Raw genomic sequence first — 13,640 nt, 5'->3', positions numbered from 1 at the left:
TTCCTCCCTCCCTCCCTCCCTCCCTTCTTTCCTTCCTTCCCTCTCTCCATTTCTTCCTTCTTTCATTCCTCCTTACCTCCCTCCCTCTCCCCCTTTCTTCCTTCCTTTATTTCTTCTTTGGCACCTAAATAGCTCTATCCTTAACAAAAATCTCAGTTAGATGTATCTGGTATGACTTTCCCCCACAAGTCCTGCTAGACTTTCCGTGGACTCTTGTATCTGTTTTCCTTGCCTCTTTTTCTCAAAATTCATTGCTCTTTATTTTGCACTCTATTCCAGAAGAATACCTCAGCTTGCATTTCCAGGTTACCAATTTAATCTTCACTTATTTCCATTACATAATTCAACTCATGTACTGAGATTTGTTTGTCAAGTTGGGGAATGATAATTGTTTCTATTTTCCAACTACTCTGATCACTTTTTTAATACCATTTTTTTTCTTTCTTATTGTGATAACCTCTCATCTCTCTGAGGATACTTATCATTATTTTCCTCAGGTCTCCTTTGCAAATTATGTTTCCTCAAGTGTCAGTTCTGTTTCATATTTTCTCAGGTATATGTGGTTCTTAGAAATATGCTTATATTTATGAGGAGAGAGTTTTGTTTCAGTGCTTCAGCTAGTTGAGAAATTTTGTTTTCCTGGAACTGAAAATATATTCCCAAGGTTGTGTAAGAAAGACAAGGAGGGTGTTCATGCAAGTGGCTACCTTGTCTTGTGGGTGTGGGGCTCCCATCTTTCTTGTCTGCTGAAATGTAAGTGGAATGCTACCCCACTTCTGTGGCCCCAGTGCCTTTAGCTCTGAAAGTCTTTCACATTAGACTCATAATTTGTTTATAGTAAAGTGCGCTCAGCCTATTAAAACACAACAGCAAGGTTTCCTCGTAGCCACCTAGTCAGTAGTCATAAAACACAAACTTTGAAAACTGGAAAGGCCATCAAGATTTGAAGGAATGGAGTTATAAGTCAGTCACTTTTCACTGGGGTGGAGAGAGGTATTAGTTTTCTATTGTTGCCATAACCAACTGTCACAAATTTAGTGGCTTAAAGCAGCAAATTCATTGTCTTACAGTACAAGAGGTCAGAAGGCCTAAAATCAGTGTCAGCGGGGCTGTGTCCCTTCTGGAGGCTCCAGGGGAGAATCCATTTCCTTGCTTTTTTCTGGATTCTTGATGCACCTGCATTCCTTGCCTCAGGGCCCCTCCTCCCCCTTCAGAGCCAGTGTCTTCCATCCGTCTGTCTGTCTGTCTCCTCTGAATCTTTCTCTGATCTCTATTTTCATCACCACATTTCCTTCAGTGAGCCTGACCCTCCTACCCATCTCTTATAAGGACCCTTGTGATTACATTGGGCCCACCCAGATCATAGGATAACCTCCCTAACCCAAGACCCTTACCTAAGTCAATTCTGCAAAGTCCCTTTTGCCATGTAAGGGACATGCTCACTCATTCTGGGAGTTAGAATGCGGACCTCTTTGGGGGACCATTATTCTGTCTCCTTCTGGGGGCTGAGAGGTTTGGGTCGCTTTGGCTGGTGACACATAGCAGGGGGTAGTCTCAGGAGCAGGTAAGGAGGGGGTATCCTAGCTTTGGGGTGGATTCTCTGCCCTTTCCTTGTTGGTTTCCCCACTCCCCTCATCCACCCTGCCAGCACTCGCACCATCCCTATGGGGCTCATGTGTTCCTTTCCTCTCTCCTTGCTCAACACTAATATCCCAAAGTCACCCGACAAGGACACAGAAGCCATACCAGCCAATTAACAAAATTCAACGGATAAACGTCAATGATTTACACAAAGTATTGTCAGAAAGAATATAAAAAGTAGGAGGGTTCTTTATGGATTCTGTAAGGGCCTGTAACAATCCAATTTATGTACCAGAAATGACTACATATGTTATACAATCGAAATACCTCAACCAAACCCTGAAATGTATATGTGTTGGGCCTGCATTTAATCTAGGGTCGTCTCTTTAGATTATGATGTGAAACGCACTTTTGAGGACTTTGATGAGAACCACATGGCAGGGTTCTGCCACTTAGCTGCAGAAGGGGGTAGCCTTCTCCAGCACAGTACGTCCTGTGCAGCTTTCATGTTTGAAGGATGGCTTGCTTTTCTGTGTATAGAACAGATGCATCTTTCTGAAACAGTGAAATTTGTTGATAGAGCCCATAATTAATATATTTAACCTGAGTTGTTGATAGAATTAAACATTTATTATCCGAGGATGCCATCCTTCCTCTACATAGGAAACAGAGTGTTTTTCTTTGTTATTGTTGATCTGGCCAAGGTTCTTTCCACAACACTGTGCTCCCAAGAAAGGGCAGACAAGCCAAAGACAGATGAAGAACAGAGTGTCAAACCCCAGCAAACTCATTTATCACATGTTTTGGATGGAAGCCAGCTAAATTTTAACTTTGTAATATTTAAGAAGACAGTGTATGATAAACAAGTTAATAAAATAAACATAATTTCACATAAGCTCCTGGTCAAAACACAAGTTTTTCTTTTATAAAATATTTTTCTTAATTACAAAATACTTCAGACAGAAAATAGAGGGCAAAACATCTATGCATTTAAGATCCAGATTTAACAAATGTTAACGTTTGCCTTGTTGTTTTCAGATATTTTTTTAAAAAATAGACAGGTATGTTTAAAGCCCCTTTTTTGTCTTTTCCTGATCTCATCCTCTCTCCTTTCTTCCCTCCATAGAACTAGCCACTCTCTTCAAGTTGGTAAGTGTCTTTCTATCCAGACTTTTGGTTCTTAGGAAGTTTCTGTACAGTCATAAAATAGACATTTTTGTTTGATGTACTTGGGACTTTATGCACATGTCATTTTGCAACTTGATTTTGTTCTTCAACTTTGCTCTTCAGATTTACTCATGCTCCCATTCATTCATTAAATGACATCATTCTATTCCACTCTACTAATAGGTCTCATTTTATTTACCTATTCTCTTATTTATAGGTATTGAAGTTGTTTCCAATGTTTTGTTATTTCAAAAGAAAAAAAAAAGCTGCCAAAAGACCCTAGTTTTTGCTTTTCTTGTTTTTGTGTGTGTTTGTATGTGTATGTTTTCTTTCTAGTTTACTAATTTCTTCTAAGGTCTTATCCTTCTACTTTTCTTTTTAGATGTACTCTATCAATCTTTTCCTAGCACCTTGTATAGAGAAAAGTCCTCTGTGTCTCCTCCTAGCTCTACTCACACTGAACAGTTCTGTGACCATCAGCTGTGTGGGTGTTTTTCTCATACCGAGCAACTCTGCAATACCAGCTGGGTGTCCTACAAATAATTCCATTCTGACTCTATCTACTTGGAGACAGCATCAGACCCCACAGGTTATGGGCTCAGTCCCACAAGACTGCCCCTCCCCCATCACACACACACACTTCAGACACCAGTCTTAAGCTCAAGGTTATCGCCTGTGAGTCTGACCAGCTGGCTATATAAATCAGAGGGATAAAACATAGGAAATCACTAATATCAAAGATTTAACTGGCAAGTATAGTTGCTGTACAATATTATATAAGTTACAGGCGTATAAAATAGTGATTCATAATTTGTAAAGGTTACACTCCATTTATAGCTATTATAAAGTGTTGGTTATATTCCCCGTGTTATACAATATATCAGTTTCTTATTTTGCAAAAACATATTTACTGGACTTCCCTGGTGGCGCAGTGGTTAAGAATCCTCCTGCCAATGCAGGGGACATGGGTTCGAGCCCTGGTCCGGGGAGATCCCACATGCCGCGGAGCAACTAAGTCCGTGTGCCACAATTACTGAGCCTGCACTCTAGAGCCTGTGAGCCACAACTACTGAGCCCACGAGCCACAACTACTGAGCATGCGCTCTAGAGCCCGTGCACCACAACTACTGAAGCCCACGAGCCTAGAGCCCGTGCTCTGCAACGAGAAGCCACCGCAATGAGAAGCTCGCGCACCACAACGAAGAGTAGACCCTGCTCGCCACAAATAGAGAAAGCCCGCACACAGCAACAAAGACCCTACACAGCCAAAAATAAAATTAATTAATTAATTAAAAAAACATATTTACTCACGGGTTCGTGCCCTGGTCCGGGAAGATCCCACATGCCGCGGAGCGGCTGGGCCCATGAGCCATGGCCACTGAGCCTGCGCGTCCAGAGCCTGTGCTCCGCAACGGGAGAGGCCACAGCTGTGAGAGGCCTGCGTACCAGAAAAAAAAAAAAAAAATTTACTTTGTTTTTGAACAAACATATTTCAAGCCTCTAATAACCTTGAGGTATACTAATGTACCTTCCGATAACCACTAAGTATTGATAACAACAGTTTTGATTTCAGTAGTAAAGGATGGTCCACATCGTCTCCTTTGGATCAAACTGAGCACTATTTTACACACCAAGGAGCTGTAATGTTCACTTTGTTGACAGGATATTGCTCTAGGTAGGAGTGTGGTATTCCAGGAACAGGAGCAAGATTCTGGCATATTGCTCTAGACTTTTCATCTCATCAGTGACAGAGGCTGAGTTGAATTTAAGATTTTCTTCACAAGCTAAATAGGAACATTTGTTAAAAAAATGTGCACACCTGGTTGCATTGCCAAGGGATAAACTATCCTGGGCTTTCAGGCAGAAATGCAGAGTTTCTTCTCAAATTCAATGGCAGAAGCAGGGTTCGTACCATGTCTAGAGATGAGGATGTTGGGCTGAGAGGCCCATGTGTTCCCAGATCCCTGTATTAACTCACATCAGGGGAAATGCTCTGGGGGCACTCTGCAAAGAGAAAGTGGGTAGTAGTGTATGCTGGTAGAATTTTTAAATATAAGTTTATTTCACACACTGATTGTTCGTGTTCACCCATTCCAACTCCTAGTTCCAAAGAAGAATTTTAAGACGTTCTTACTTTGATGCTCTTCCAGGAGTATACATACTTTAAAAGAGAGCTCTACATACTCACATATTCTTCTTTTAAATTGAAGTATAGTTGCTGTACAATATTATATAAGTTACAGGTGTACAAAATAGTGATTCATAATTTGTAAAGGTTACACTCCATTTATAGTTATTATAAAGTGTTGGTTATATTCCCCGTGTTATACAATATATCCTTGTAGCTTATTAGTTTGTGTCTATTAATCCCTTACCCCTCAATTGCCTCTCCCCGCTTCCCTCTCCCCATTGGTAACCACTAGTTTGTTCTCTATATCTGTGAGTCTGTTTCTTTTTTCACACTCACATGTTCTTGGTTGGAGGATAAATTGGTGCAACTTTAGAGAAGGTGGTGTGGAATTTTCAATCATGTATTGAAATACACTTACCCTTCCACCTTAGCAATTCCACCCCTAGATAGAAGCAAAACATTGGAAACAACACAAATGACCATCAATGGAGAACTGGTTAAATAAAATATGGTTTAACCATACACTGTAACAAATGAGGCATCTTTAAATATACTAATTATAGAAAGACTTCCTTTGTTAAATGAAGGAAACAAGTTGCAACATAGTGTATGCTGGCATTTGTATAAAGAAGGGTATATATAAATGTTTGAAAATGCATAGACTACCTCCAGAAGAATTTATGAGAAATTGGCAACAGTGCTTATCTCATAAAAGAAGAACTGTGACAGCTAGACAGAGGAAGAAAGGATACTTATACATTCCATATATTATTCAGATGTGTATTAATTTCCAAATATATGGAGACATTTTAGATATATTTTTGTAATTAATTTCCAATTTAATTCTATTGTGGACAGAGAATATTTTGTGTAAAATTTCAATCTTTTGGAATTTATTGAACTTTATTTTATGTACCAGCACATATGCTCTATTTTAGCAAACTTTCCATATATTGAGAATAGAGCTCTGAAATATCAATTTAGATAAAAGTGATTAATAGTATAGTTCAGGTGTCTTCTATACTTCTAAGGAGTTTTAGTCTAGTTGTTCTATCAATCACTGAGAATGGGGTTAAATTCTCCAATTACAATAGTGAGTTTCTCTATTTCTCCATTTAGTTCTCTCAATTTTTGCTTTGATTAATTAAGAAGACAAAATTCCAAATGTGTATTTCAAAATTAAGTGCATACACATTTAGAATTTTGCCTTCCTGATTAATCAACCCTTTTATCATTGTAAAATGATAAAATTCTCTTTTTCTTGAAGTCTACTTTGATATCATAGACACAGCAGCTTTTTATTTCATGGAATACTTCTTTCCATCCTTTTACTTTCAATCTAGCGTGTCTTCAAATTTAAAGTGTGTCTCTTGTAGACAGCATATAACTGTTTCATTTTTTAAATAAAGATCATATCTGACAATCTCTGTCTTTTTAGTTAGAATATTTTGGTATATTTACATGAAATGCAATTATTAATATAGTTGTATGCATAGCTACCATTTTATGATTTGTTTTCTACTTATACCATCATTGTTTTTTGGTTTTGGGTTTTTGATGTTATTGCTGTTGTTCCTCTGTTTCTCCTCTCCACCTCTGGATCTAAGAGATAATCTCAGTTTTGAAATACTTCCTGAGGAATACAGCCACAGATTACATTGCTATATTACCAACTCTTGAACATTTTATTGCAAATAGGACTGTCTCAACTTCCCAGGATGGCCCAGTTTTTGCACAAAGTGACTAGTTCCTTTTTTCTACTTCCTTTTCTTCACTTACGTGACATGAGTTACCTTACTGGCATCATACCTTGATACTATGGTTTATTTCTCCTGCTGCTGCTGTTGTTGTTGTTGTTATTATTATTTTGGTCAAAATGGGACCAGTTCTAGGATGTTTTTGAGTCTCTAGAGTATGAAGGTTTTTGGTCTGAGTCACGTGTAGGCTCTTATAATCAAAATTGGTCTTTTTTGAAAAGATAAAGCTCCACCTTGGCTCCGAGAGCTCTTGCTATGGTTATAGGTGGGCTTTGTCTCCAGTCTCTCAAAAAGCAGAAAAGTGAAAAAACCCAGCATCTTGGGTTCATGTAGCACTTATATGGCTCAGGTCTTTCTAAGTTTCAAGAGGAAGTAAACACCCTCGCAGTATTTACTTGCTTTTATCTTTTGAAACTTTTCCTTCAAGATTCACTGAACTTCCTCCAGTCTTGTCAACTTCTACTTCTGCATGATTTACTGAGATTTAAATTTTTTTGAAGACGTATTTCTAAAAGAGAATTATTGCTTGACTGCAAAATTTAAAAGAGCAAAATAAGAAGACAAGTGTTTCAGAACAACTGCCACCATATTTTTCAACTCTGCATCCCAGAAACACAAAATTGTCATATAAGAAACACAAGTAAGGGATTCTCTCTGGAAACCAATAACAACAAAAATCACTTAAACAGGACTTCCCTGGTGGCACAGTGGTTGGGAGTCCGCCTGCCGATGCAGGGGACACGGGTTCCTGCCCCAGTCCAGGAAGCTCCCACATGCCGCGGAGCGGCTGGGCCCGTGAGCCATGGCCGCTGAGCCTGTGCGTCCGGAGCCTGTGTTCCGCAACGGGAGAGGCCACAACAGTGAGAGGCCCACGTACCGCAAAAAAAAAAAAAAAAAAAAAATCGCTTAAACAGCACACACACACACACACACACATTTAAGTAGATTATAATTAAGGAAATGTTTTACACAAATCCTGCTATTAATCTAAATGCTGACGTTTTTATCCTGTTTATAATAGTTTTGGATTGAAACTCAAAAAGAATGCCTCAGAGTAAAATTAAAACTTATTAATGTATCATTTTTGCCTATATTCTCCTCAGCAGAGGTACATTCTGGTTGGCTCATATAACTGTCATAGTTAAAGGAACAACAGAAGCTCGATTTAAACAGACAATTGCAACTTAGCTGATGTCATCCCAGAACATTTTATAAGCTCAAATATTTGTTGCAAGATTTAATTGACTGGAAAACACTAGGATAAAATTTAATGACATTAATTTAAAAATAAATTTAGGTGAAACTTATTTTTAAATTAAACTATACAGAGTCATTTTAGGAAAATTAGAAAATTTGGATACCCAAGGAATATGAACACATAAGAGCAAGGTTACATACTACTGATTCCCATTCTTGACCCAAAAAACACTCTCAAAAAACAAAAAAAGACTAAAGAAACAAAATTGGGGAATGGGGAGTAAAAGAAGACAAGTCTTGAATTTAGGAAAATGCCAACTACCTTGTACAAACATCATGGAATTCTTGCTGCATACATTACAGTTTGGACCAAGTGAAGGAAGGCATGGAGAGTCCTGGGTCTCTTCCTTTTCTGGGAAAGCAGTACAGTGTTTCTGGGAGTATAAAAAGGACATTCTGGAAGTGGTGGTGGGGTTGGGATGGGGGGGCAACACTGTAAGGGCAGGGTCTAAGGCACTGGGGATGTCCCAGTCTTCAGGGGCTTGGGTTGTCAAGATAAAAAATAGAACAAAGAAGAAACTGGGTCAGATTTACTTGGGGTTATTTCCACATCTTTGGACCAACACTAGTAAAGGAGAGAGTAGCTGTGAATACCCTCATCACACAGAAAGCTGATATTCACTAAGGTGGTTGTTTTTTTTGTCATTATTAAAGTTGTTGGTAATATGGCTGGTTAACAATGCTGCAGGCTAACACACTGAAATCACAACGTTGTCTCCTTGGTAGGTCATTATACACCTCTGAGATACTATATTTCCACCAGGAACACGGTTCCAGGAAACCAAACAAATGAAACAAACAATAACATAAAAAACAAAAATGAAGTTGCCAAAGGCAAGGTTCCTGGGCTGTTTGGCCCATGACACCCACATTCCTCCTGGACATGTCAGACTGCTGCGTGGTCCATGGATAACAACATAAATCTGCATCCTTCAGCTTATTTTTTAATGTAAATATTTTATTTTTGAACATGTAATGCATACATGTTAAAAAATCTCACAGGATACAAAGATAATTTTAATAATCAGAAATAATCCCTTTTCCTTTTTATTTTTTAATTATAAAAATTGATATACGCTTCTTGTGACTGAAGTAAAAAGGGAAAGCTGAGCTGTATTAGTTTCCTGTTGCTGCTGTAGCAAATGACCACAAACTTGTGGCTTAAAACAACACACATTTATTCTTTTATAGTTCTGGTGCCAGAAGTCTGAAATGGATTAGTTTCCCCACCTCAAGATCCCCAGGGGTTCTGATTTAATTGGTCTGGGCTGTTGATCTGGGCATCAACATGCACGAGTCCTGACCTGAAGTGCTGCTTGGTGACAGAAGTGGGTGATTAACTTGTTTTATGACTCCTGGGACTTTCCACTCTAAGGCTCATCCCTGCTTACTCCTTGTACTCAGGATGTTAGAGCCAGGGTGTGGGCTCCTGCACGTTTTTGAGCCCTTTCCTATCATCCATTATTAGATACCCCTGGGGAGTATGACTTCATTAGCTAAAATAATGATAGATTTGTGGAGTGTAATTATCTCAAAAGAAAAATAACAAACCAGAGATCCCTGGGAGTATTAGAAACAAATGGACCAAGATATTTAAATAAACTTAAGGGACTTCCCTGGCATCCAGTGGTTAGGACTCCATGCTTTCACTGCCGAGGGTGCAGGTTAAATCCCCCGTTGGGGAACTAAGAACCCACAAGCTGTGCAGTGCAGCCAAAAAATAAATAAACAAAGTTAATACATATGTGAAAAAATATAAATGGACAATATAGGCACAAAAACATAAAAAGAACCTAATATAAATATCAAGTATGAAAAAGAAAATAATTTGAAATAAGAACACACTGGCATAAATAATAGAAGAACCAGCTGATGAGTTAAACAGATTGAAAAACTCTCCCAAGAAGAAAGCAGGAGAGGACAAAGAAATACAAAATAGAAAAGAAATAAAAACATAGAAAAAAAGCTAAGCTATATGGAGGACAGAGTGCTAACGTCTACTATAATTGATTCTAGAAGGAGAGAAAAATAATAATGAAGAAAGTATGTGAAGAAACGATGTAGAATTTTCCCCAGAATTGAAGAAATGAGAAAGACTTCAGATTACAAAGGCTCCTAAAATTTCAAAAAAGAAAAACACGTGACCTTCAAACAAATGATGTTCTTCTTCTTCCCATTAGAAACAGATGCAGGAAGACAGTAATGTTTCAATGGGTTGAAGCACAAAACTTGTAGTCTAGAATTTTATATCCTTTGAAATTTCCATGTGTATGTCAGAGCTTAATGAAACAATCTCAGACATACCAGGCTTCAAAAGGGTCACTACACAAAGATCCACAAACGGTTTTCAAGCAAGCCTTCAAATGTGAAGAGGAGCAAATCTAGGAAATGCTACAAATAGATATGGGAAGCTAGAATGATCAAATAATGTGTAAAAACCCACAATATAATAAAACAGAACAAAAGCAAAAAGATAAGCAAAATGAAGAGAGAAATTGTGTACATAACAGCCCAGGATCTAAATGTTAAGAAATATCACAAGACCAAGATGACAGGGTATAAAGGGAAAGAAAGGAAGATGAAAATGTGTTTAAAGTTCTAATCTTGAAAGGAGGGTGTTGTGGGTTGAATTTGTCTCCAGAAAGATAGTTCAAGACCTAACCCCCCAGTACCTGTGAACGCGGCCTTATTTGGAAATAAGATCTTTGTACGTGTACTCAAGTTAAGATGAGGGTCATACTAGATTAGGATGGGCCTTAAAAACAGTGACTGGTGCCCTTATTAAGAAGGAAACATTTGCGGAATTCCCTGGCGGTCCGATAGTTATGACTCCATGCTTTCACAGATGAACTAAGATCGTGCAAGCTGTGTGGCATGGCCAAGAAAAAAAAAGAAAAAAGGAAACATTTGGATGCAGAGACACAGACATGCAGGGAGGAAGGCCATGTGAAAATGACACACAGACTGGAGTGATGCAACTACAAACAGGAACTGCCAGAGGCAGGTGAGAGGCAAGGAAGGTTCTCCCTCAGGGCCTCCAGAGGGAACAGAGCCCTGCCAGCGCCTTGGTTTCAGACTTCTAGCCTCTAGAACTGTAAAACGGTATTTTTCTGTTGTTTTAAGCCATCCAGTTTGTGGTACTTTATTATTATGGCAGCCCCACAAAACTATACAGAGAGAGATACAGATATCAAATTAAAAAAACAGTAAGGAAAAAGAATATAGCAAAAGGAGGGAAATTGAATGTAAAAAAGTAAGATGATAATCACAGTTAATATAAATTAACTAAACTTGCCAATGAAAAAAGAGAGAGTGATAGAGTAGAATTTTTAAAATCCAGCCATATACTGATTTGTAAGACAGACCTACATAAAGCTATAGAGAGTTGGAAAGTAAAAGGATGGAAAATGTATGTTAGGTAAATGCTAATTAAATGAAAGCTGGTGTGACTGTATTAATATAAAAAATATTAAAAACTTTAAAACAAAAAGCATCATTAGGGATACAGAGGTTTACTATACAATACTATTTCAGTTCATAAGAAGATATAAAAATTCCACACATGTATACACCTAATAAATTAATTTGAATATTCAAAAATTTATAAAACTGTAAGAAGATATTGGCAAATCCAATGTCATGGTAGAGAATTTACCAAACATCTCTTGTTGATGTAAGAAGAAAATATAGATTTGAGTGACACAATTAAGCTTGATTTGACAGACACATATAATGTTATAAAAATTCATTATTTTCTAAGCTGTAAAGCAAATTTCAGCAAATTTCAAAGAACAAGTATTATACTGGCCCTAAAAACAGTGACTGGTGCCCTTATTAAGAAGGAAACATTTGAGGAATTCCAAAACAAGAAACTGAAATTTTTCATTATTTGGAAATTTAAATAATCTATACTTCTAAAAAGCTCATGGCTTAAATATAAAGTTGTGAACAAAATTAGAAAATAATTGACATATACACGCTAATATATATAAAATAGATAACTAATAAAAACCTACTGTATAGCACAGGGAACTCTACTCAGTTCTCTGTAATGATCTATATGGGAAAGGAATCTAAAAAAGGGTGGATACGTGTATAACTTAATTCACTTTGCTGTACACCTGAAACTAACACAACGTAACTATACTCCAAAATAAAAAAAAAGACGAATGACGTTCTTTTCAATCACATGAACATTTGAAAAATGACCCACATATTGTGGTTCTCTGAACACAATGAATTGAGCTGGAAACCCAAAGGTTATTAGAAAATCCTAATGTGTTTGTAATTTAAAAAGTATACTTTTGATAATTTTTATGTAATAAAAATAATAACCCATGGGTCAAAGAAGAAGTCTTAATGTAACTTAGAACATGTTCTGCAAATAACAGAAATAATTCATATTAAAACATGTGGTATATTAGCTATATTACACTAAAACATATATTGAGGAAAAATTATAGCCATCAATGCATAAATTAAAAAAAAATGCTGAAAATGAGTGAGGCAAAATAAACCACCAAAATAAACCAAAGAAAGTAGAAAGAAGGAAAATAATATCTTACAACAGTAAAAATAACTACAACATACAGCAACATGAATTATAATTTAGTAGTGTTCAGTGGGAAAAAAGGCTACATTTAGCCTGATAACCTTTTTGCATTAACTAATTAATTAATTTTATGGTAAAAGACCCATAACATAAAATTTACCATCTTAACCATTTTTAAGTGTAAAGTTCAGTAGTAAGCATATTGATATTGTTGTGAAACAGATCTCCAGAACTTTTTCATCTTGCAAATCTGAAATTATACCCATTAAATAACAACTCCCCTGTGCCCCTCCTCCCAGCCCCTGGTAACCACCCTTTTATTTCCTGTTTATGTGAATTTGATACATCACACAAGTGGAATGACACAGTAATTGTATTTTTGTGACTGGCTTGTTGCACCTAACATAATGACCTCAAGTTTCATCCATGTTGTAGCATGTAGCCTTTCTTAAGGCTGAATAATATTCCACTATACGTATATATCACATTTTGTTTATCCATTCCCGACAGTGGACACTTGGATTGCTTTCACCTCTTGGCTATTGTGAATAGTGCTGCTATGAGCATAATACCTGCCCCCCACCCTTCTTTCTTAAGCTCAAAGGACATTTAGAACTAAACAACTTTTTTTTTTAGTCATGTTAGATTAAAGTATTCTAAGACATCAAGAGGATGCTAAACAGAAAATGCAGAGTGGTTGGTATTTTGAGGCAGGGTTTAAGGGCCAGGGAAAGAAATGGGTAGAAGTGATGATCAGAGTTATAGTTCTGCAGCTGGCCAGGCAACTGTGACTCTTCATAACACTATGATAAATACATACGCAAACAAGTAAAATAAATAAAAGACTATGCATGAAACTTTTTATTTATTCAATTGTGTTCACCTGAGTTTGACTAGCAAAACAATTGTGGCTACTCTCTTCTGTGATGTGCCTCTATTTGCAGGTGCCCAGGCAGCTGGCAAATAATTTGTTTGGTATTTTTTAATTCATAAAATTCAGAGTAAATTGCCTTCTATTGTTTTTTGAATGGCTTACTCAGGTAAAATTGTTATACATTTAACTGGACGTGTAAAGTAAACAATTTGATCAGTTTTGATATATTTATACACCTAGGAAACCCTAACCACAGTCAAGCTAACCAACACAGCCGCACTCCCCAGTTTTCTCCGGCTCCATTGTAACCCTTCCCTTCTG

The sequence above is a fragment of the Aethalodelphis obliquidens genome, unplaced genomic scaffold, assembly GCF_003676395.1.
Source record: "Aethalodelphis obliquidens isolate GAN/ISIS:26980383/991018 unplaced genomic scaffold, ASM367639v1 scaffold23, whole genome shotgun sequence".
NCBI lineage: Eukaryota > Metazoa > Chordata > Mammalia > Artiodactyla > Delphinidae > Aethalodelphis > Aethalodelphis obliquidens.
The sequence above is the reverse complement of the archived record's forward strand: the minus strand, read 5'-3'. Positions refer to the sequence as shown.